General features: G+C 47.1%; 1 protein-coding gene across 6 annotated transcripts in view; it reads left to right on the top strand.

The window, feature by feature from the left end:
• The first annotated feature begins 14,665 nt into the window (after positions 1-14,665).
• LOC119953122 (nuclear distribution protein nudE-like 1) overlaps positions 14,666-25,072 on the top strand; it is a 65,676-nt gene continuing 55,269 nt past the window's right edge. For 2 of the 6 annotated variants that reach the window (XM_038776995.1, XM_038777000.1), the window contains exon 1: positions 14,666-14,823. The gene's annotated coding sequence lies outside the window, so the exon portion shown is untranslated. The remainder of the gene's footprint in view (positions 14,824-25,072) is intronic. The other 4 variants (XM_038776997.1, XM_038776998.1, XM_038776999.1 and 1 more) reach the window with 3 other exon arrangements.

The following is a 25,072-nucleotide window of genomic DNA, read 5'->3' as shown; positions in this document are numbered from 1 at the left end:
ACCAATGGGATGCTGGTCTTTATCTCAACCAGGTTGGAACCCGATGGGGAGGAAGTTATGCTTCAGTTTTCTGGAGACTTGGTCAGGCCCAATCTGAAGAGCCACATGTAGTGATCTTTATATGGGTATTTACAGAAGAGGTTAATGGGAAATCCGAAGATCACTCGAGGGCAGCACTGGCGGGTATAAAAGCCAGACACAAGCAGCTCTATCCCTTGTAGTGATTAGACTGTGACGAGAGCAGGAGCATAGATCTAGCTCAGGGCGACTAGTGTGGTCAGACATAGCTACTGTATATAAACTTTGTAACCTTTCTACTGGTATTGATCTTAAAGTAAGAACGCACGCAGTTGTTAATTCTGTTACTCAATAAACCTTTCAATACCTCTGGACGACTTTGAGACTTCTTCATCAAGGTACAGAAAGCCTCTTCAGCAACTGGGTTGAGTAACACATGTTACGTACAGTAGTGCTACCAAACACACTACAGTAAGGTAACAAAAGGCCACATTCAATTTTGGGCACCATGCATGAGAAATGATGCATTGGCCTTGAAGTGGGTACAACACAGATTTATCAAGTCTTAAAGGGTTCAATTATAAGGAAACTTGCAATACCACTGCTGCATTTGCTTGTGTTTCAACGTTTATGGAGTAATGTAATTAAATGTTAAATATATTCAATAAGCTACATATTGGATCAAATCTTTCCGGTCTCTAGGTGGTCAGAGACGAGACTTACGACTGAAGTTGCACATCGGGATTCTCCTGACGTGAGAACCTACATTGGAATTGCTCAGGAGGTTTCAATTTTGATGAGTAATTCTCCTGCTTCATAGGGCCTTCCGTGAATGTCTCCAACTCTGACCGAGAGTCAGAGACTTTAGACTGTTCCATGCTGCTAACCTGGATAGTAACCCAGGAAATGTTAGACAGAACTAATACCTCAATACCTCTGGACGACTTTGAGACTTCTTCATCAAGGTACAGAAAGCCTCTTCAACAACTGGATTGAGTAACGCATGTTACGCACAGTAGTGCTACCAAACACACTACAGTAAGGTAACAAAAGATGGTATCAAGCTGGCTTTAAACGAACAATACTAGCTAGATTTAGGTTCGAAAAAAAATTCCCAGAAACTAAAGTACTCGGCTGTGGAAGACTTCGCAACGTTTGGATCCTCAACAATCAACCGACTCGATGGAACACTTTCAAGCTCCACGCCAGCTGAAAACTACCGGTAATTTAAATAGTAACTGGATAATATTTAAACAACAGTTCCAAATATACATGGCATCTACTGACTTAAACACAGCCTCCGACGAGAGAAAGACTGTGCTGCTACTAGCAACGGCAGGTCAGCAAGCTATAGACATGTATAACTCTTTCAATTACATTGAAAATGAAGACAAAACTAAATTTAAAATGATACTCGCAAAATTTGAAGAACACTGTAAAATACAGTATAATGAAATCCTGGAAAGGTTTTTTAAAATAAATTTAGATTACCCAATTATTTTTTCCAATTAAGGGGCAATTTAGCGTGGCCAATCCACCTACTCTGCACATTTTTGGGTTGTGGGGGTGAAACCCACGCAGACACAGGGAGAATGTGCAAACTCCACACGGACAGTGACCCAGAGCCGGGATCGAGCCTGGGACCTCAGCGCTGTGAGGCGGTTGTGCTAACCACTAGGCCACCGTGCTGCCCTATCCTGTAAAGGTTTAACCTACTCAACAGATTCCAGAAAAACGGCGAGACAATCTCTAATTTTGTTACAGATCTCAGACTAAAAGCACAAGTCTGTAACTATGCTGACTTAACAGACTCTATTATCAGAGATCAATTAATCTACGGACTCTCCGATGAACACTTCGGGGACTCACTAATTCAACAAAATGATTTAACTCTAAAAACCACCATAGCAAAGTGCACAGCACAAGAACAAAAGAAACAGCAGTACCTTGAGTTCCTTCAGAAAAAAACGGGGAGAAATTCCTCCACGAGGTGGAAGAAGTTAAAATGGTGTCCTCTCCTCGCAGGCTCTTCCCGGTGCCGGCTCCAGCTCAAATATGTACGCGCATGCGCACAGTCAAGAGAGACGTGACGCGGCGAAATCCCGTTCTGCGCATGAGCAAGAAGCTGCACATGCACACTTCGCAAAATACCGGACTCAGCCAGGGGAGTGATTTGTGCATACGCATTCGCTGCCTACACATGACGTCATGAACGTCATGATGTGCTACCACTGTGGCAACGCCCACTTAAAAGGGAAATGTCCTCCACAAGGGAAAAGATGTTTAAAGTGTGCCAAACTGAATCATTTCGCCTCCCAGTGCAAATCAACACAGAAATATGCAAACTTCAAGGTACCACAGTGGACACAATGGAAATCCAAACACCCGAAGAAAATTTTTCCGACCACGAAAATTGCCACTCCTGGGAGAATACATACTTCGTTGGAATAATAGATTCGGCAGAGGAACTTCAAGCGCCGACCACGAATCCTCAACACTTTAATGCCATTGACTCCAGCAGCGAACGGAACGCCACCATGCAAGTGAGCAACTTCCCAATTATGTTCAAGTTTGACACGGGAGCGTCCGCAAACTTTATGACAAGCAAAGATCTCGCATCCATCCCAGGGAGACATGAGATGATACCTGCTGCATGTAAGTTAAAAGACTACAATGGCAACCAGATCATCTCAAGAGGATCATGCCATCTACGAGTAGTCAATAAGAGGGTCACGAAAGGACTACGGTTCAAGATCGTGGATGACAAAAAGACATCGGTGTTGGGTGCTCAAGCCTGCAAGGACTTGCGGCTGGTCCAGAGAATTTTCATGCACATGAATGACACATCACGACTAGACGATGACATCCAGCTGCTGCTCAGCGAGTATCCTGACCTCTTTCATGGCATTGGTACGCTACCTTACATATACAAAATCCTGCTCAAGGAAGATGCATCCACGTAGGAGGGTACCAGCTCCCTTGCGGGAAAGGCTAAAACAGAGCTCCTATGCCTACAATCTCAAGGCATAATATCAAAGGTCACACAGCTGACTGACTGGGTCAGCTCGTTGGTGTGTGTCAAGTAGCCATCAGGTGACCTCAGACTCTGTTTAGATCCCAAAGATCTGAACAAAAACATTCGCAGGGAACACTACTCCATCCTCAAACGAGAGGAGATAACGTGTGAAATGGCAAACACTCGCATCTTTACTAAGCTTGATGCTTCCCAAGGCTTCTGGCAGATGCAGCTTGTGGATTCCAGCAGACTGCTGTTTCCGTTCAACACGCTGTTTGGACGATACTGCTATAACTGCATGTCTTTCAGGATCATCTGCGCATTTGAAATCTTTCACAGAGTCATGGAGCAGATGATGGAGGGCATTGAAGGTGTTAGAGTATATGTCGATGACATTATCATGTAGTCAATGACAGAAGAAGACCACATTGCTCAACTAAGACAAGTCTTCAAAAGAATTCACCAATTTGGGTTGAAACTCAACTAATCCAAGCGCACCTTCGCACGCTCATCTCTGACCTTCCTGGGTGACACTATATCAGCGCAAGGGTTGAGGCCGGATCATGAAAAGATCGCGGCAATCCAGAACATGCAGCAGCCAAGAGACAAGAAAGCTGTGCTCAGATTTCTTGGATTCGTTAACTTCCTCGGCAAGTTTACACCAAACTTATCAACAAGGACGTCAGCATCACGAAACGTGATAAGGAAGGACACAAAGTTTGACTGGACTCCACACCACCAAGAAGAGTGGGTGGATCTTCAGCACCAATTGATGACAGCTCCAACTCTGACGTTCTTCGACCCAACAAAACCCACAAAGGTCTCCACCGACGTCAGTCAAGGTGGAATTGGTGCGATACTCCTCCAACAGGATGACCAATCAGACTGGGTCCCAGTTGCATACCGGTCTAGAGAGATGACCGCCACAAAGTGCAGGTATGCACAGATAGAGGAGTGCCTAGGGCTGATCACAGGTATAACAACATTTCACCACTATGTGTATGGGCTTTCCATATTCCTCATTGAGACTGATCGCAGACCACTGGTCAACATAATTGAAAAAATCTCAATGATATGACGCCGCGCCTACAATGCATGATGGTGAAGCTGAGGAGGTATGACTTCACACTGGTCTACACTCCTGGGAAGGACCTCATCAGAGCCAACACACTGTCCCAAGCCATTGACACTGACAGCTCAGCTCATGTGTCCATTGACGATGTAGAAGCTCAAGTACAGTTGTGCCGAGAGACCCTCCTGGCATCTGACGAGAAACTGCAGCAAATTTATCTGACGACACATGCATAAACGTCAGCATGGCTGGCCAAAAAGCCGGTGCCCGCAGTTCCAAAATATCCAAACTGAACTGTCAGTAGTGGATGGACTAATACTGAGAAATGACAGAATCGTCCACTAACGCTCAGGTCAGATATGCTCCGCAGGATTCACGAGGGATATCTCGGAATTGAAAAATGCAAAAGAAGATCAAGGCAATCCGTGTACTGTCCTGGGATCAATGAGGAAATTACAAACATGATACTCACATGTGACACATGTCGAAAACATCAACCGGCACAATGCAAGGAGCCACTCCAGCAGCATGAGATGGCTACGTCACCGTGGAACAAAGTTGGCATAGATTTGTTTCATTCCATGGGTCGAAACTATGCTCTTATCACTGACTATTTTCCAACTTTCCGGAAGTAATGAAACTCCCAGATCTCACTTCTGCATCAGTTATCAAAGCCTGCAAGGAAACATTCTCGAGGCATGGTATTCCACAGACAGCCATGTCCGATAATGGTCCTTGCTTTGCAAGCTGGGAGTGGACTGAATTCTCCAGGAAATACAACTTTAACCACGTGACATCGAGTCCACACTTTCCCCAAACCAATGGCAAAGTAGAGAAAGGTGTACACATTATCAAACATCCCATAAGCAAGGCCACTGACTCGAATTCCGACATACACTTGGCTCTATAATCATACAGATCTTCACGGTTAAGCTCAGGGCTATCACCAGCTCAAATGCTCTCCAATCGAGATGTGAGAACAACATTACCAGCGTTACAATTCAGCAATCCGGATCACTCACAAGTGCTTGACAAGATATGACACCAACGTCACAATCAAAAGCAGCATTATGATCAGCATGCAAAACCGCTGCAACCATTAGCGGTCAATGACATGGTTCGACTGCGACACCCAGGTGGAGGATGGTCCAACGCGGCAGTGATACGACAAGCAGCATTGTAAAGTCCGATGAAGGTGTGCTGTTCAGACGCAATCGACGAGACCTGCGAAAGGTTCGACTTCCTGAACTTGTCTTTCTGACATTAAATCTACATGACTCACTCACTCGACAACACCGGACACCATCAGCCGGTGAACAGACAGACATTAAAACTTCAGTGCCTCCATGGCCACTCAGGAGATCAACTCAAATCAGATGCAAACCCAACCGCCTGAACCTGTGAACTTTGGACTGATGCATTCATTGATTTCTGTAATACATTTGCACTCAACACCAACTATGTTTGGTCCATTTTATTAATACACTGAAACTATGTATCAAAAAAAGAGGGAGATGTTGTGATCTTTATATGGGTACGTACATAAGGGGTTAATGGGAAATCGGAAGATCACTCGAGGGCAGCACTGGCATGTATAAAAGCCAGATGCAAGCAGCTCTCTCCCTCTCTTTGTGATTAGACTGTAACGAGAGCAGGAGCATAGATCTAGCTCAGGGCGACTAGTGTGGTCAGACATAGCTACTGTATATAGACTTTGTAACCTTTCTACTGGTATTGATCTTAAAGTAAGAACTCACGCAGTTGTTAATTCTGTTACTTAATAAACCTTTCAATACCTCTGGACGACTTTGAGACTTCTTCATCAAGGTTCAGAAAGCCTCTTCAGCAACTGGGTTGAGTAACACATGTTACGTACAGTAGTGCTACCAAACACACTACAGTAAGGTAACAAAAGGCCACATTCAATTTTGGGCACCATGCATGAGAAATGATGCATTGGCCTTGAAGTGGGTACAACACAGATTTATCAAGTCTTAAAGGGTTCAATTATAAGGAAACTTGCAATACCACTGCTGCATTTGCTTGTGTTTCAACGTTTATGGAGTAATGTAATTAAATGTTAAATATATTCAATAAGCTACATATTGGATCAAATCTTTCCGGTCTCTAGGTGGTCAGAGACGAGACTTATGACTGAAGTTGCGCATCGGGATTCTCCTGACGTGAGAACCTACATTGGAATTGCTCAGGAGGTTTCAACTTTGATGAGTAATTCTCCTGCTTCATAGGGCCTTCCGTGAATGTCTCCAACTCTGACCGAGAGTCAGAGACTTTAGACTGTTCCATGCTGCTAACCTGGATAGTAACCCAGGAAATGTTAGACAGAACTAAATCTAGTCGAACATCTGATTAACTAAACAGATGATCCTCCAATCACCCTCTTCAAACCAATTAACCTCCTGACACGACCTGACTACCCATGACCACCTGACTACCTCCCCCAGACCAGAATAAACCACCACCGAATGGTCCACCATTTCACCCACCGACCATACCTCACCCTCCTACCCACTTCACCCTCTTAACCTACATCACCCATCTTACCCAACTTACCTACCTTACGCGCCTCAACCATCCACCCACACATTCACTCGCTCACCCACTCATCCATTCACTAACATTCTTGAACTTGCCATGTGGAAGCTAGTGCTGTAAAAAGGGGGCATTGTGGTAATATAACTGTAAGAACTGCAAGGGTTAATGAAGTGTCTAGAGTAGCCACGAGAGGGAGCTACAGTTATAAGTATAAGGCATCTGATGTAGCACCAACTGGATTGCGACTGTGAGCGGCATACGTCCCGACGATGTCGATTTGGAGGGGCAGAGCATAGCAGACTGGCGTCAAACCAGCGCCTGCCCCAATTTTGGCATCGGGTGCCATTCTCTGCTACAGAGAATCCCGCCCTTAGTCTTTCTTGTCCTTGTGTTCCTCTGCAAAATCATGTGGGGGGCGGTGCATAGATCAGGGATTGTCTTTAACTGGGGCAAAATGAGGGCTGCAATATCTTGTACCAAAAGGATAAACTTGCAAGGCGAAAAGGGGGAGACAGAATCTAAATTTTCTCGGTGTGAAACTTTCATACAGAGACTGGGAAACTACTTAGGGAGACAGCTTGGTGCAGTGCAACCAGCCAGCAATCAAGTAACTCTTATCGTCAGTGTGCGCTGCAACAACTGATGGACTGTTGGCTCTTCAAACTTCAAAACCAATGAGAGTGTTGACTTTCAAAAGACATGAAAAGAAAATGAAGGATGCAAGACCAGACCAGTGGGTCTCAGAACCCTGTTATGAGAGGCATTACATGCTTAATGATAATCAACCTAAATTACTACTTCCCATAGATTATCCATTTAATGTAACTTAAATAGGACTTTGTCTTCAGAATTGTCTATTCTTTTCAAATTGGATAGTGGGGATTCTTTTTAGGTCATCATGGATTCTGTGTTGAAGTCTTTGGAGATTTCTCAGGCCCCGGAGGTGACTGGGGTGGCCGAGAACATATCGGTCACCCACGCAGAGCCTGGTGGATGCCGCAGAAGTGAGGAAACACCGGGCTCCACCCCGGGGTCCTGTCAAACATGAGTTGTGATTGCCTTATAGAATGGCCCATCCCTCCCATTGATATCATGTCCATTCTCCTGCAGGTCCTCCAGCCGACGGCGTCGGCCAATCCTGAGTGGCTCCTTTCCTGGCTCCGGGGCGAACCTCTCAGGAGAGCTCCGAGGATGCCACATGGTCGCGCACAACGGTCATCCCCACCCCCCACCAGCGTAGATACATACACCTCGGTGGGAATGTCTCTGGGGTACAATTTGTGAGCACCACACTGCTGATGATGTATATCAGGTGGAGGCAGGACCCCCTCAGGCGAGACAGTTATTGGAGGGTTGCTGGATCCTTAAACCCAGCTGAATCGCAGCCTGATGCTGAGCTTTTGGAAGTAGGCTACCTGGAGCAGATGGAGAAGGTAGAGAGTGGCCGGGATGTTCAGAGGGAGATGTCAGCATCACTCCAGCAGATTATTGTCGCTAGGAGGAGTCCCAGAGGTTGCGGGGGCAGGAGATTGGCACGGCAATGAGTGGCATCAAGGCCAACACTGCAGTGGAGGGCCTGGTGCACGACGTCGGCACCATGAGTGATTGTGTCCAAAGAGTCGCGCAGTTGGTGATGCTCATGGCTGAGGGTCTCAGCAGAATGTCTGCCTCACTGGGGGATGTCACCCAGCACCAGGCTAACTTTGATGAGGTTTTGCGGGATATGTCCCACTCTCAGGTGGGCATAGTCGAGGCTCTGCAGAGCTTGTTTCAGTCGCAGGTGGGCATTGCCGATGCACTGCAGATCATGTCCCAGTCACTGAGGAGGGCATCTTTGAGGGCATTGACACAATGATGCAGATCACGGTGACCTGCCGGGCTGGCAGAGCCAGATGATGCAGGGGCAGCCGGGGCTCGAACCAGCTGCTCCTCCGTCCCAAGGTGAACTCCAGGGCCCTATGGGCACAGACCGGAGAAGGGGAGGGTGAGCCAGAGCCCGCCGACCCCAGAGCTCGCAGAGGACACCCGCCAGGAGCATCGGAGACAATGGGTCGAGGTAAGCAGCTGGCTGACTCCAGTTCTAATGTGCACTCTGGGGACACACCAAGACGTAGTGGTAGAGCCAGGAGGGCCAGGCAAGTTGAGGATCACTGAGGGCAATAGCGTAGGTGGGAGGGGGTGAGGTATTACGCAGCACATTAAACACCTTTATGCACAACCATTATGATGACTGTCACTTTCTTCCGCAGTGGGGCCTGACCCCCAGACCCTTTGCCCATCCAGGCAACCTGCTCCCATGGCGATCACCTACCCTCTGGCCGCGGAGAAGTCCCCGGAGCTGTGTCCCATCCCTTGGGGGCTCGGATGTTGGCTGCTGCGTGTGTGGTTTTGCCTCCCGCAGTGTTCAAGTAATGTCCAGGCATCAAGGTGTGATTGGGATGCTAGGCAATGACTCCTATATGTTAGATGGCCCACCCACCCATGGGAATCCACTTGGCATGTGTCAAGTGCTCACTTAACCACAATTGCCAATTCCCTATTAGCTATCGCTTTCAGCCACGCAGCCAGAGGCCTTGGCAGTTGATAGGAGTTATGGGTGGATGGAGCAGACAGGCAGGACAAGGGTTGCCCCCGAAATGGGTACACACGCTCCAAGGGTTGGCATGCTGGTGAGATTGCCCCCCCCCCAGTGCCTCCACCCCACTCCCCATGGCGGCCCACCCCTGCGGATGGTTCCCTCCACCCCTTGAGCACTGGGGTGGCAATCCCAGTACCCCCGAACTCTTTTCCTGTGATCAAAGATGGCTACTCACCTCCTTGGATCCCCACAGAGGCCCTTTTGCCAGGATCACATTTTTCAAAAATGGGCGGCACAGTACCACAGTGGTTAGCACAGTTAGTTGCTTCACAACTCCAGGGTCCCAGGTTCGATTCCCGGCTTGGGTTGCTGTCTGTGCGGAGTCTGCATGTTCTCCCCATATCAATGTGGGTTTCCACCGGGTGCTCCGGTTTCCTTCCACAGTCCAAAGATGTGCAGGTTAGGTGGATTGGCCATGTTAAATTGCCCTTAGTGTCCAAAAAGGTTAGATGGAGTTACTGGGTTTCGGGGATAGGATGGAGGAGTGGGCTCAGGTAGGGTGCCCTTTCTAAGGGCAGTTGCAGACTCAATGGGCCGAATAGCCTCCTTCTGCACTATAAATTCTATGATTCTATGATCTTTTGGGTTGTGGGGGTGAAACCCACGCAGACATGGGGAGAATGTGCAAACTCCACACGAACAGTGACCCAGGGCTGTGATTCGACCCGGGTCCTCAGCGCCGTGGTCCCAGTGCTAACCACTGTGCCACGTGCCGCCCTCCTTCTCAACGTTAATCTGTTGAGTTTTATCATGGTTCCCCTCCCTGCTTTCTATACCTACACCATCCTTCTCCATAGTAAACACAGATGCAAAATACTCATTTAATACCTCACGTACGTCTTTCAGCTCTACACACAGGTTGCTGCTTTGGTCCCTAATGGACCATACCCTTTCCCTGGTTACCCTCTTGCCCTTAATATACATATAATACTCCTTGGTATTTTCCTTTACTTTGCTCGCCAGTGTTTTCTCATGCCCCACTTTGCACTCCTAATTTCTCATGCCTTTGCATTTCTCTACAGCATCCATTATTTTGAGTCCTCTGAATCTACCGTAAGACTCCCTTTTTTCCCTTATCCAATGCTGTATATCCCTTGACATCAAGGATTCTTGGGACTTGTTTGTTTCACCCTTTACGGGAAATGTTGGCATTGTGCTCTCTCCATTTCTTTTTTGAATTACTCCCACTGCTCTAATGTGGATCTTCCTAAAAGTAACTGTTCCCAGTTCACATTGGCTAGATCCTGTCTTATCCTATTAAAATTGGCCTTCTCCCAATTCAGAAACCTTATTTCCAGTTCATCTTTTTTCTTTTCCATAACTACCTTAAATCTTACTGAGTTATGGTCACTATCACCGAAATGCTCCTCTACTGACACCTCTAACCTGTCATTATTCTCTAAAATTAGGTCAAGTACCACCCCCTCTCTTGTAGGACTTTCTACCTGCTGGCTCAAAAAGCTCTTCAGGATCCACCTCCTCTAATCCTTTGTCTATCCCAATTAATATTCGGGAAGTTGAAATCTCCTTCTATTATTACCCTATTATTTTTACACTTCCCCATTGTTTGGGGCCTATAGTACACTCCCAGCAATGCCAATGCCTCCTTTTTGTTTTTAAATTATATTCACATGGCCCCGATTGAGGAGCTTGCTGAGATATTATCCCTCCTCAGTAATTGCCTCCTTGGTCTATATTGCAACACCATTTCCTCTCTTACCCACCCCCCACCCCCCACCCCCCCGCCCCGTTCTCCATCATGGAATATTGAGCTGCCACTCCTGCCCCTCCCTCCACCATGTCTCTCTGATAGCAATAATATCGTACTCCCATGTGTTAGTACCAATGTGAATCGCGATCTCTGACTGATCACCTTTGCCTTCAGAATGCCCTTCAGCCATTCAGAGAGCAACACACCAGAAATGTGAAATGCCTGTCTGCATCCATCACTATTGAGTCTCCTACCACCTTTGCTCTTCCATCTTAATGCCCCCCAACCCCCACCCCCACCGTGCAGCTGAGCCACCTACAGTGCTGTGAACTTGGCTTGGGCTGCACTCTCCGGAGGATCCATCACTCTCATCATTTTCCAACATGAAAAAACGATTCTTGAGTGAGATGCCTTCCTGACTACTTGCCTGCCCCTCTTCTTCTGATTGGTGGTCACCCATTCCCTCTCTGACTGCACTTCCTTAACCTGTGGGTGATCACTTCTAAAACATGCTATCAACAAACCTCTCACCCTTGAGCATGCACTGCTGGGTCACTAGCCGACGTTTAAGCTCCGAAACCCAACCCTCAAACTGATCGAACAGGTGGCATTTCCTACAAATGTGGTCATTCAGGCTGCGTAGACCATCTAGAACAGGGGTGGGCAAACTATGGCCCGTGGGCCGCATGCGGCCCGACAAAGGTTTTTATGCGGCCCGCCAATGAGGTGCCCGGAATCATAACCGGCATTTTTGAAAAGCCGCCGGGGAAAAGCCGCTGAAGTAAATGCGCTTATTGAATAAGCGCATTTACTTCAGCGGCTTTTCCCCGGCGGCTTTTCAAAAATGCCGGTTATGATTCCAGGCACCTCATTGGCGGGCCGTATAAAAACGCACGTAGTGGGGTGGATGAGTGGGGCTGTCTCATTGGTCGGTTTAGTTGGGTTTGCGACCAATAGGAGTCCAGGTTACAAACAATAAGCCTTATTATTGTTTGTAAACTGGACTCCTATTTGTCGCACACCCAACTAAACCGACCAATAAGGCAGCCCCACTCATCCACCCCACTACGCGCGTTTTTATCGTTGACTCGGCCAGGCTGTGCTTCTGTCAGTGTTAAGGATCAGCACAAGCAACTTGACACCTGATTTCAACAAACTGGTAAATGACTGCAGTCAGATGCATCATTCTCATTGACATTGTTCTGTTACTTACTGAGTTACTTTGTTTTTCAAATAAATGTGCTTTTTTTTCTTTAAAGTCCTTTTATTTTGGCTATTTAAAATATTAATTATTTTACTTAATATACTATGCGGCCCTTTAAAATTGTGAATTTCTGAATGTGGCCCTTGCACGGAAAAGTTTGACCACCCCTGATCTAGAAATTCCAACATATTGCAGGCTGTGCAAAACCACGGGACTGAGCTCCACAGTCATACTTTTAGTTAAAAAACACTTAGGTTACATTTATGCCAATTAGAGGATACTGGAAGTCTGCAGAGGGATTTGGAAAGGTTAGGTGAATGGGCTAGGGTCTGGCAGATGGAATACAATGTTGACAAATGTGAGGTTATCCATTTTGGTAGGAATAACAGCAAAAGGGATTATTATTTAAATGATAAAATATTAAAACATGCCGCTGTGCAGAGAGACCTGGGTGTGTTAGTGCATGAGTCGCAAAAAGTTGGTTTACAGGTGCAACAGGTGATTAAGAACGCAAATGGAATTTTATCCTTCATTGCTAGAGGGATAGAGTTTAAGACTAGGGAGGTTATGCTGCATTGTATAAGGTCTTAGTGAGTCCACACCTGGAGTATTGTGTTCAGTTTTGGTCTCCTTACCTGAGAAAGGACGTACTGGCGCTGGAGGGTGTGCAGAGGAGATTCACTAGGTTAATCCCAGAGTTGAAGGGGTTGGATTACGAGGAGAGGTTGAGTAGACTGGGACTGTACTCATTGGAATTTAGAAGGATGAGGGAGGGATCTTATAGAAACATATACAATTATGAAGGGAATAGATAGGATAGATGTGGGCAGGTTGTTTCCACTGGTGGGTGAAAGCAGAACTAGGGGAAATAAGGGGAAGTAGATTTAGGACTGAGTTTAGGAGGTACTTCTTCACCCAAAGGGTTGTGAATCTATGGAATTCCTTGCCCAGTGTGGTGAATTATAAACCTAGTAATTCACACTGTGTTCTATTATATGTATTGTGTCCTTGTGGGCTCTGTATACGAGCCGTTGCGCGGCTCTGCCCATAGGGGGAGATGAGGAGTTTGTACTGGGCTCCACCCTTGGCTCCGCCCATGGCTCCTCCCACTAACCGGAAGTACAAAGCTCTGCAATTGTGAGCCTGCTGCCAGTTCATCTTGGCGCAGGCAGGCTCTGTTGTAAGATTATTAAAACCAGTGTTCACTTCCAATCACGTGTCTTGTGAATTGATGGTCACATCACCCAGTGAAGCAGTTGAGGCTCCTTCATTAAATGTTTTTAAGATAAAGATAGATAGTTTTTTGAAGAATAAAGGGGTTAAGGGTTATGGTGTTCGGGCCGGAAAGTGGAGCTGAGTCCACAAAAGATCAGCCATGATCTCATTGATTGGCGGAGAAGGCTCGAGGGGCCAGATGGCATACTCCTGCTCCTAGTTCTTATGGTCTTATGTAACATTATTTAAAGGTGTCTTTTTTTAAGGCTAGAACTCTTAACTTTTATTAATAAAGCTTTAAATTTGATTTAAAAAAACAACGTACCCACTGCTCACCAATGAGCTCTCCCACTTGCAGTAAGGCAAGACCCTTCTGTGAAAGGACAAAAGCACCTCTTTCCCCTTTGCACTGATTTCCCACTGTGCTCCAAATTCCCCAAATTCACACACCCACTCTGGCTGAGTCTCACTTAGCTCTCTCCAAGCTGTGAATCTTGCAGGTTCTTACACGTTGCTACTTTTTGGTGTAGGTTCTACTTTCTCCCTCCTTTCAGTTCTGACCAAGGGTCTATGACTTGAATCTTTCTGTTTCTCTCCTGACAGCAGAGCCGCAGAGCTTTCCCAGCGTCCCCTGTCCTTGCCACTAAAAGGTGCCTGGTCCATATCTCCTTGCTGCTACGGGATCCTGCTGTGTATAAATTGGTTCTGTGTTTCCAACATGTCAACAGGATTTAATTGACTGTGAAACACGTTCGCACTCCTGAGGGTGGGTGGTCGGGGGACGATATATAAATTTAATTCTTTATTATCCTTGAACAGTTATATAAGGATGATGTGAAAGAGCAAGATGGTTATGAGGATTCAGGGTGAGAAAATGCAAAAGCTCCAGCAACATCAGAGTAATTATCTATTAACGATTAGTGATTAATTATTGATTAATTATTAAAGACTGAGGGCGGGGCCGTGGAGGCGGCGGAACTGGTGACATGTACAAGGGGCGGGATACGGATGACACAATAGGTGGGGCCTGCGAGGGGCGGTGCCGGTGACGTAGGGGGCGAGGCGACAAAGGGGCGGTGACTCAGCAAGGGGGCGGCACGGGACGGTGACACGTGACAGACGGTGACGACGGAGACAGGTGACACAGAGGGGCGGGCCCCCGTTCACACAGTAAGGGGGTGGGGCGGATGACGCAGATGAGCGGCGATGTCAGAGGGTTCCCGGGCATGCGCAGTTCCCTCTGCAGGCCAATGGAGGGAGAGCGGAAGTGAGGCGCGGGCCGGAAGTGGTGATGTTTGCTGGGCTGAGCCGGCTTGAGGGGGCAGTGAGGATGATGGTGTCGGTGAGGAGCGGCTAACAGCCACAGGAACGGTTTCCGGTCGGCAATGTGTAGGTAGGAGCTGGTTCACTACCCCTGCCCTCGCTGTCTCTGATTGAACCCGGAGTTGCTTTCGCTGCCCGGAGCTGCCACGTCCGCGCGCTGTCAGCCGCTGGCACCTTGTCCTCGACTCCCGGCCTTCACCCGGGGCCCTGGAGCCCTCCGGCAGCTGGGAACTGGGGAGGATGGAGCTCTGGGGCTTGATTGCCGCCGGCGGATGCTCCGTTTTGCCGGCAGCCCGGCGGGGGGTTTCCCGGCGGCGTAGAACCCCCACACAATGGGAAGCCCCATTGACCGGCCGGTGTAACGGAGCATCCCGCGGGCGGGGTGAGGCAGATATGTGGCGCGGCGGGCAGCGAATCCCGCCGCAGGGCTGGCCTTTCCAACTGTCATCGGCAGTGGGTTTATCATAGACCCAGGGGGAATGGGACGGAGAGGCAGACCTGGGTGGTGACACACCCAAGGGGAATGGGACAGACAGACGGCTACTGGGCGAGGACAAGCCCTGAGGAATTTGACAGCCCTGTGTGGGGACAGTCCCAGGGAGAATGGGACAGCCATCCAACCCTGTGTCGGACAGACCCAGGGAGAATAGGACAGACAGACAGGTCCTAGGTAAGAACTGACCCATGGGGGAATGGGACAGACAGACAGCTCCTGTGTGGGGACAGACCCAGAGGGAATGGAAAAGACAGACAGCTACTGGGCGAGGTCAGGCCCAGGGGAATTTGACAACCCTGTATGGGACAGACCCAGGGAAAATAGGACAGACAGCTCCTGAGGGAACGGGACCAGGAGCTGTCCCATTTTGGTGGTGGCAGTACCAGGAAGTATGAGGTGATTTGTTTTGGCAGGCATTATGGAAAGACAGTACATAATAAAAGTAGGAACACAGGTACAGGTTTATATGTACACAAGTGATTGAAGAGGCACAGCATGTTGAAAGCAGTTAATGAAGCCTATAGTATCATTGGCTTGATTAATAGGTGTATTATTCCATTAAGAATCTAAAATGTTTTATTTCAGTTCTGAAAGAAAATAGCATAATGTCGTTTTTTTAAAGTAAAGAATTAGTCATTGTGTAGTTCAATAATCACTGAAGCACTTCTGCACACAACGGGTAGTAGAGGTTTGGAAATGGCAATTGATGTCAGTTAATTTAAATCTGAGATAGATAATTTTTTGTTGAGCAAAGGTATTGGGGATATGGGACAAAGAAGGTTAATGGAGGCAGGTGTATTCCATAGAGAGCTATGATCTTATTGAATGACAGAGCAGGCATGAGGTGCATATGTTCCTATTGTGTACGAGAGTAAGGAGATCATAGAATCTTTACAGTGCAGAAGCAGGTCATTCAGCCCATTGAGTCTGCACAGGCCCTCTAAAAGAGGGCCTTCTTAGTACCACTTCTCCCCCTACCGCCATAACCCCATCTAACCTGCACATCTTTGGTCACTAAGGGGCAATTTAGCATGGCCAATCCACCTAACCACATTATTGGACTGTTTGGAGGGGGGTTGGGGGAGAACTGGAGCACCCGGAGGAAACCAACGCAGACACTGGGAGAACATGCAAACTCCACACAGACAGTCACCCAAGGCAAGAATTTAATCCGGCTCCCTTCCTAGACCTCGTCTGGAGACAGCGTACAGTTCTGAGTGCCATACTTGAGGAGGAATGTGAAGGCAACGGAGAGAGTACAGAGGAGATTGACAAGAATGATTCCGGGAATAAAGAACTGTAGTTGTGAGGAGAGCCTGGGACTGTTTTTCTTGGAGAAAAGAAAGCTGAGGAGCCTTGATAGAGGTATTCACGATCATGAGGGGCATGAACAGGGTAAATAGTGAAAAACTGTTCCCACTCAAGAGCGTCATGAACAGGGTACAGATTCAAAATAATTACCAAAAGTTATGAGGAAAAGAAATTTCACCCAGAGGATGGTTGGAGTCTGGAACAAACTTCCTGAGAGAGTGGTGGAGGCAAGTTTGATTGATGTATTCAAAGGGGAGTTGGATTGGTATTTGTAAAGAATGTGCAAATTCACAGTGATAAGGCAGGGGAGGGGGATTATATAGAATGCTCTTTCAACAAGCCAGTGCAGACTTGATAGGCTGAATGGCCTCCTTCTGCATTGTAAAGATGTTTTGAAATGGGACAGACGATTAGCGCCTTGGTGAGGACAGACCCAGGGCGGTGGAGGCAGACAGTCAACCCCTGGGTGGGGACTAACCCAGGGGGAATGCAGCATTTAGTCAGCCTAGGTTGGAGAAAATTCTGTTCCCACTGAGTGTCAGCTGCACTAATGCTTGTCATGACCATTAGGTACTGTATGAACTTTGCAAATAAAGGTGTAAACACTGCTACTTGCTGGCTTATTTTTGTCGGAAGCACTCGTGCGTTGATCTATTTCCAGTCGGAGTATCCTCTTTCCTGGGTCGTTTGGCTTTTAGTGTGATTTATAGAGCAGTAGGAGTATGGAAAGTTATATTGATATTTGATAGCGTTGAGTTGTCATGAACTTCCTGAAGTTGGCTATAGGAACTTATTCTCGAGCATTACGTAACTCCATTGGAAACCACCACAAACAGATGTTTGTCATGTTATAGCTCCAATTTGTCGGTGACCAAAATATTGGAACATAAATTCCAATGCACAAAATAATTTCCTGTTGACGCCCATCACATGTGGCCAGTTTTTCTGTTGGTTGTTTTTCATTGATGGTTTGTTCTTGAGCCTTTGCTGTATGCGGTTAAATGAACAGAAGCACAAGTATTACAGAAAGGTACACAGACTTTCTCCCCGTGTCTGCGTGGGTTTCCTCCCACAGTCCAAAGACGTGCAGGTTAGGTGGATGACCATGATAAATTGCCCTTGGTGACCAAAATGGTTAGGGGTTACGGGGTTAGGGTGGAGGTGAGGGCTTAAGTGGGTCGGTGTAGACTCGATGGGCCGAATGGCCTCCTGTACTGTATGTTCTATGTAGTGGGAGTTATCCAGGGCTCCTATGAGGAGCACTGCTTTTCTTGATATATGTTAGTGACCTAGACTTTGCTGTACAGGGCACGAAGATGACACGAGACTTTGAAATATTATGAACAGTAAGCAGGATAGTGATAGATTTCAGAGAATACAGTCAGGCTTATGGAATGGGCAGGTACATGACAGATTAACTTTAATGCAGAGAAGTGTAAGGGCACGCGTGTTCGCACATTTGAGAGGACTAAAGGCGGACATGGTAATGCTGCAAGAGACCCACCTTAGAGTAGCTGACCAGATTAGGTTAAGGAAAGGTTTGGCCGGACAGGTTTTTCACTCGGGACTGGACTCGAAGACCGGGGGTGGAGGTCGTGACCCTGATCAACAAAGCGAGTGGAGTTTGAGGCGGGAAGAATAGTTTTGGATGTAGGAGGCCGGTACATTATGGTCAGTGGGAAATTGGAGGGAGTGCAGGTAGTACTAGTAAATGTATACGTGTCAAACTGGGACGATGTGGAGTTTATAAAGAGGATGCTGGGGAAGATACCGGACCTGGATTTGCATAAACTGGTCATGGGAAGGTACTTCAACACAGTTATTGACCCTGGTTTAGACTGGTCAAGCTCAAAAACGGGCAGGGTGCTAGCAATGGCTAAGGAACTAAAAGGGTTCATGGAGCAGATGCGTGGGGTGGACCCATTGAGATTTGGGCAACCAAGAGTAAAGGAGTTCTCTTTCTACTCGCGTGCATAAAGTGTACTCCCGGATCGATTTCTTTATTCTGAGCATGGCTCTATTGACACGGGGTACTCGGCGATCACAATCTCAGACCGTGCCCCGCACTGGGTTGACCGACAGGTTAGTAAAGGCAGTAATCGGCGCCGGCACTGGAGGTTAGACGTGGCGCTTTTAGCGGACGAGGCCGTGTGGACGTTTGAGGAAATGTATTCCGAATTACCTGGAGTTTAATGACACGGGGGGGGGGGGGGGGGAATTTAGGCAGCGGTGGCCTGGGAGGCATTGAAGGCAGTGGTTAGAGGGGAGCTGATCTCGATACGGGCCCACAGGGAGAAGGTAGACAGGACAGAGACAGACCGACTGGTAAAGGAGATACTACAGGTTGACAGGAGGTATGCGGAGACCCCAGAGGCAGGGCTTTTAAGGGAACGGCGGAGACTGCAGGCGGAGTTTGGCTTGTTAACCACAGGGAGGGCAGTAGAGCAGCTGAGAAAGGCAAGGGGGGCGATTTATGAGCATGGAGAGAAGGTCAGCAGAATGCTTGCATAGCAGCTTAGAAAGAGGGAGGCAGCCAGGGAGATAGGGAAAGTAAATGACGGAGATGGGAACCTGGTGGGAGACTAGCAGGGGTGAATAAGGCGTTTAAGGAGTTTTATAGTCGGCTGTACGGGTCGGAACCCCCACTGGGACCAGAGGGGATGAGGCACTTCCCGAAGGTGGATGGGAAGCTGGTAGAAGGGCTGGGGCCCCGATCAGGATCGAAGAGATAGGGGAGGGGCTGAAGACCATGCAGTTGGGTAAAGCCCTGGTGCCGGATGGGTACCCAGCGGCGTTCTATAAAACGTTCGCTGGGATATTGGGGCCGCTGTTGATGAGGACATTCAATGAGGCAAGGGAGAGAAGGGTGCTTCCCCTGACTATGTCACAGGCCAGGATCTCGCTGATTCTGAAGCGGGATAAGGATCCGGAGCTGTGTGGGCTGATATCCCTATTGAATATGGACGGCAAACTTGGCCAAAATTTTGTCCTCTAGGATTGAAGACTATGTTCCGGACGTGATTGGGGAGGACCAGACGGTGTTCGTTAAGGGAAGGCGGTTGGTGTCTGATGTAAGAAGTTTGCTAAATGCGATCATGATACCCCCAGAAGGTAGGGGGGTGGAGGTCATGGTCGCAATGGACGCAGAGAAGACTTTTGATCGAGTAGAATGGGAATATCTGTGGGAGGTACTGGGACGGTTCGGATTTTGGTGGGGCTTTATTGACTGGGTCAGGTTGCTGTATCAGGCTCCTGTGGCGACCACACGGACGAATAGGATGACATTGTGACTATTTTAGGCTACACCGGAGAACGAGACAGGGGTGTCCCCCTCTCCCCACTATTCGCGCTGGCTACAGAGCCGCTGGCAATTGTGCTGAGAGCCTCAAGGGGTGATCCGGGGTGGGAGTAGAGTCTCATTTTACGCAGACGACCTGCTCCTGTATGTATCGGATCCAGTGGAGGGGATGGAAGAAATCATGAGGATTCTGGGGGAATTTGGCTGGTTTTCGGCATACAAACTAAATAGGGAGAAAAGTGAGATGTTTGCAATCCAGGTGGAAGTTTTGGGTATCTAGACATCCAAGTGGCGCGGGAATGGGAACGGTTGCACAAACTTAATCTGGCCTGTCTGGTGGACCAAATGAAGGACTATTTTTGGAGGTGGGACGTGCTCCCGTTGTCACTTGGTGGGTGGGTCCAGAAGGTGAAGATAGCGGTCCTTCTGAGATTCCTGTTTGTGTTCCAGTGTCTCCTCATCTTTATTCCACGGACCTTTTTTAAACAGTTTAACAAAATTATCACGGGCTTTGTATGGGCGGGCAAGACCCCGCGAGTAAAAAAGGGGATGATTGAGCGGAGCTGGGGAGAGGGCAGGCTGGCACTGTCTAACATCAGTAACTATTATTGGGCGGCAAATACAGCCATGATCAGGAAGTGGGTGGTGGGGGGGATGGTCGGCATGGGAGCATATGGAGGCGGCCTCATGTAAGGGCACCAGTTTCGGGGCGTTGATAATGGCGCCTCTGCTGTTCCCGCCGGCACAGTACTCCACCAGCCAGGTGGTGGCAGCCCTGAGTGTCTGGGGCAGAGGGAGCATCAGTCTGGTCTCCAATCTGTAATAATCACCGGTTTTCCCCAGGAAGGATGGACGAGGGGGTTTCGGAGATGGCAGAAGGCAGGAATTGAGAGGATGGGAAATATGTTAATAGAAGGGAGCTTTCCTAGCATGAGGGAGCTGGAGGAGAAATTTGGATTGGCGAGGTAAAACAAATTTAGGTGTCTGCAGGTACGGGACTTCCTACGTAGACAGGTCTCAACCTTCCCGCTCCTACCACCAAGGGAGATTCAGGATTTGGTAGTTTCCAGAGTGTGGGTGGGAGAAGGAAAGGTCTCCGACATCTATAAGGAGCTCATGGGGTCAGAGGACACGCAGACTGAGGAGCTGAAGCGCAAATGGGAGGAGGAGTTAGGAGGAGAGATGGAGGATGGTCTCTGGGCAGAGGCGTTGAGTAGTCAACGCATCCAGAACATGCGCCAGGTTCAGCCTGATACAGTTTAAGGTTGTTCACCGGGCTCACATGACAGTGGCCCGGATGAGCAGGTTCTTTTGGGGTTGGTGTGCGAGGGGGTCAGCGAACCATGTCCACATGTTTTGGACATGCCCAAAGCTCAGGGGATTCTGGCAGAGGTTTGCAGACCTCATGCCCACGGTATTTAAAAGCAAAGGTGGCACTGAGTCTGGAGTTGGCGATTTTCGGGGTGTCGGAAGATCCGGGAATCCAGGAGGAGAAAGAGGCAGACGTTCTGGCCTTTGCTTCCCTGGTAACCCAGAGTCGGATACTATTAGCTTGGAGGCACTCAAAGCCCCTGAAGTCGGAGGCCTGGCTATCTGACATGGCGAGGTTTCTCTGTTTGGAGAAAATCAAGTTCGCCTTGAGAGGGTCAATGTTAGGGTTCGCCCGGAGGTGGCAGCCGTTCATCGACTTCTTTGCAGAAAGTTAAACGTCAGCAGAAGGGTGGGGGGGGTTAGTTTAGTTTAGAGTATGGGTTTTGCATTATGATCATAGATTATGTATGTTGTTTATTTTGCCGTTGTTGTAAAACCAAAAATACGTCAATGAAATGTTTATTTTTTTAAAATGCAGAGAAGTGTAAGTGACTAAAGAGAAAGTGACAAAAGAGACTAAAAGTGATTGAAAATGAGAGGCGAGTGTTTTTGGGGATATATTTGCATAAATCATTGAAGATGGCAGGACAGGTTGAGAAAGCGGTTAAAGGCATATGGGATCCTGAGCTTTATAAATAATATAAATAGCGACACAGAGGAGAAAAGAAAGGAGGTTATGGTAAACATGTACAAAACATTGGTGCAACCTCCTTGGGTATTGTGTGTAATTCTGGACACCACAAAAGGAATGTGAAGGGTTTTGAGGGTGCAGAAAACATTATTGAGAATGGTAGCAGGAATGAGGAACTTTGGTTACTTGGATTTGCTGGGACTGTTTTCCTTGAAGAAATGAGGGTTTGAATCCTTGCAGTGCAGAAGGAGGTTATTCAACCCATCGAGTCTGCACCAAACCTTTTAATGAGCACGCCACCCAAGCCCACTTCCCTATCCACCCTGTGACTACCCTGCACATCCTTGGGCTGTGGGAGGAAACTGGAGCACCCGGAGGAAACTGATGCAGATACGGGGAGAACGTGCAAACTCCACACAGACAGTGACCCAAGGCTGGAATTGAACCCGAGTCCCTGGCACTGAGGCAGCAGTGCTAACCACTGTGCCACCCCTTGAGGAGGTTGACGGAGGGCAGATTAGATGAAGGGAAACTGTTCCTATAGGTAGCAGGGTCAAGATCCAGAGGGACTCTGATATAAGGTTAATGACAAAAGGAACAATGGTATCACGAGGAAGCTAAATTATGCAGCAAGTGATGAAGATCTGGAAAGAACTGTCTTGAGTGGGAAGTGGAGGCAGATTCAATTGTGGTTTTAAAAAGGGAATTGGTTAAGTGTCTGAACAGAGGGGATTTGCTGGGCTAAAGGGAAAAGTTAGAGTGGAACTAACTGAGACTGGCAATCAATTGACTGAATGGCCTCCCTAACCATTCTGTGATTCTATTCAATGAATACAGATGTTTTCTATTGTATTTAAATTTGAGTTTTTTTGTACCGTGCAGGAGAGTTGGATACTTTTTTGACTTTACTTCAGGGCTTTTCCATGAATGACTTGGAATTTGTTTCTAGTTCATTCACTGTTCATATTATATTTGGAAAGCAGCAGATTGTGTCTCCATTTCAATTTTCTAAATCTGTTCCTGTATCAACTGCTTGATATACACGAATAAACATGCTGCTTTATTAATTAATGCAAAATGCAGCACCAGTAAGTAAAGCACCGATATGGTGTGTTGGGGTGGTTCCTCACACCAGACTTTATTCTGTAAAAGTTCTGATGGTTCTTGGAAAGGCAAATAAATGAAGTGTGAACAATGTATTTAATTTGTCTTTCTGTTTGAAGCTGGAATTGGGATTTCCCAGCAGCTGTCCTAAACATACTTCTGTTGAAATGCAGTGAAATTGGACCTGGCGTTGAGATATTTGTCATACTTGTGTCATGTCATACCTGTGCAAGGTTGTACTTATAAAATGACACATCATATGAAGCATGTTGCGATATCATTGGTATTTTAAGTAGAAGCATCAATTTTCTATTAGGAAAGCAAACTGCCTCCGATTGAAGAAACTGAGTGCCTTGGGTTTTTTTCTGTTAGTAACGAACGTTGTTAATACCCTCCATTCTGTTGTTAACAACAATACTGAGTCAGCAGCATGTCGATCCTTTGACTGGGTTCTGTAGGTGTTCAGTTGTGATCCAGAAAGAACACTTCACCTAATGTATCTTCCATTCGATCTGCACCTTTTTTTATGATTGAGAGCTGAGTACAGCAGTTACCCTCCTGCTCCAGAGCTGTCTTGATGTTCCAAAACAAATTTGGAAAACTTTCAGGTTTTTTTTTACATTATGAAGATGAAGAATTGAACATTTTTCCAATTTTGGAACTCCAGTCCCAGGCTTCGATGATTTTATGTGGGATATTATTTGCAAGTTTAAGGTAAAAGCTGTATCCCAACATTATGCAATCATATCCAAGTACAATGTAAATGTACATTGCTACAGCCGTAGACGACCATAGGCTGCTCTCCTGGTTGAGAGCTGACTGGTGGTGATTTAACCTGAGGGTCAACTACACCTTAGACAAGGGACAAAGTTATAGAAGACAGGCCTTCTTGAATAATCTCAGGCCGACCTAATGTCAGGCTGTACCTCAGGGAATTGAACCCTCGCTGTTGGCGTTGCTCCATATCACGAACAAACCGCCCAGCCAACTGAGCTAACCGTCACTTTATGAACTTACTAAAAATAATATGAAATAAATACTGTATGAGCACTGAGAATTGAAAAGATTCTAAATAATATATTTTCAGTGAATCTTATTTAGTTTATTGTTTGTGGACGTAATTTTGTTTTCGATAGGTTTCATTTTTCAGTTTGTTGTAATTAACAGCAATAGCCTGTATTTATATTGCGGTCCTATTGTAGTAAAGCATCTCAATGTGATTCAGAAGCATTATAAAACAAAATTTGACACCAAGCCACATATGGTGATATATGAGCTCATGTTCAAAAGCTTGTACTTATGGCACATCTTACAGGGAAAAACAGGAGAGAGGGAAAAAGGTTCAGGGAGGGAATTCTGGAGCTTAGGATGTTGGCAGCTACAGGCACAGCCATCAGTAGTGTAGCAATAAAAAGTGGGGATGCTCAGGAGACCAGAATAAGATGCACACCAATATCTGGGGCTTGAGATTGCAGAGTTAGGAAGACATGAGACTGAGGAGAGATTTGAAAACGAGAGCGAAATTTTTTAATTAAACCAGCGAAGGTCAGTGAACACAGGAATGATTGGTGAACAGATTTAGAGTGAGGAAGGTTGCAGGTAGGAGAGTTTTTGATAATGTCAAGTTTAAGGAGGGTAAATATGCGAGGCCAGCCAGAAATGTGTTGTGGATAGTCAAGTCTGGAGGTAACAAAAGGTTCGGATGAGAGTCAGGAGGAGACAAACTGACACCACAAATGATCGTGATGTTACGGAGGTGAAAATAATTTGTCTTGGAGATGATACGGATATATGGCCAGAAGCTCACTTTGAAAATAAATTTTTCATCAAAGTTTTGTACGATCTGCTTTAATCTTGGGCAGTTAGCAGGAAATGGATTGTGTTCTTTTTGAGGAGGGGGTGATGATGGCCGATTTAAAGGATACGAGGGACAGTACCTGAAGAGGGAAAACTGTTACCGATATGAGCTAACATGGGAGTCAGGAAGGGAAATTGTGTGGTCAGCAGTTTAGTGGCAATAGGGTCAATATGGACATGGTCAGCATGAAGAGGGAAGTAACAGTGAAACTAAAGATGTGATCTCGGGGCTAGGGCAGATCAGATCTTTA

Source organism: Scyliorhinus canicula, chromosome 18 (assembly GCF_902713615.1).
Source record: "Scyliorhinus canicula chromosome 18, sScyCan1.1, whole genome shotgun sequence".
NCBI lineage: Eukaryota > Metazoa > Chordata > Chondrichthyes > Carcharhiniformes > Scyliorhinidae > Scyliorhinus > Scyliorhinus canicula.
Note: the sequence above shows the minus strand (reverse complement) of the source record. Positions and strands in the feature narration are given on the sequence as shown.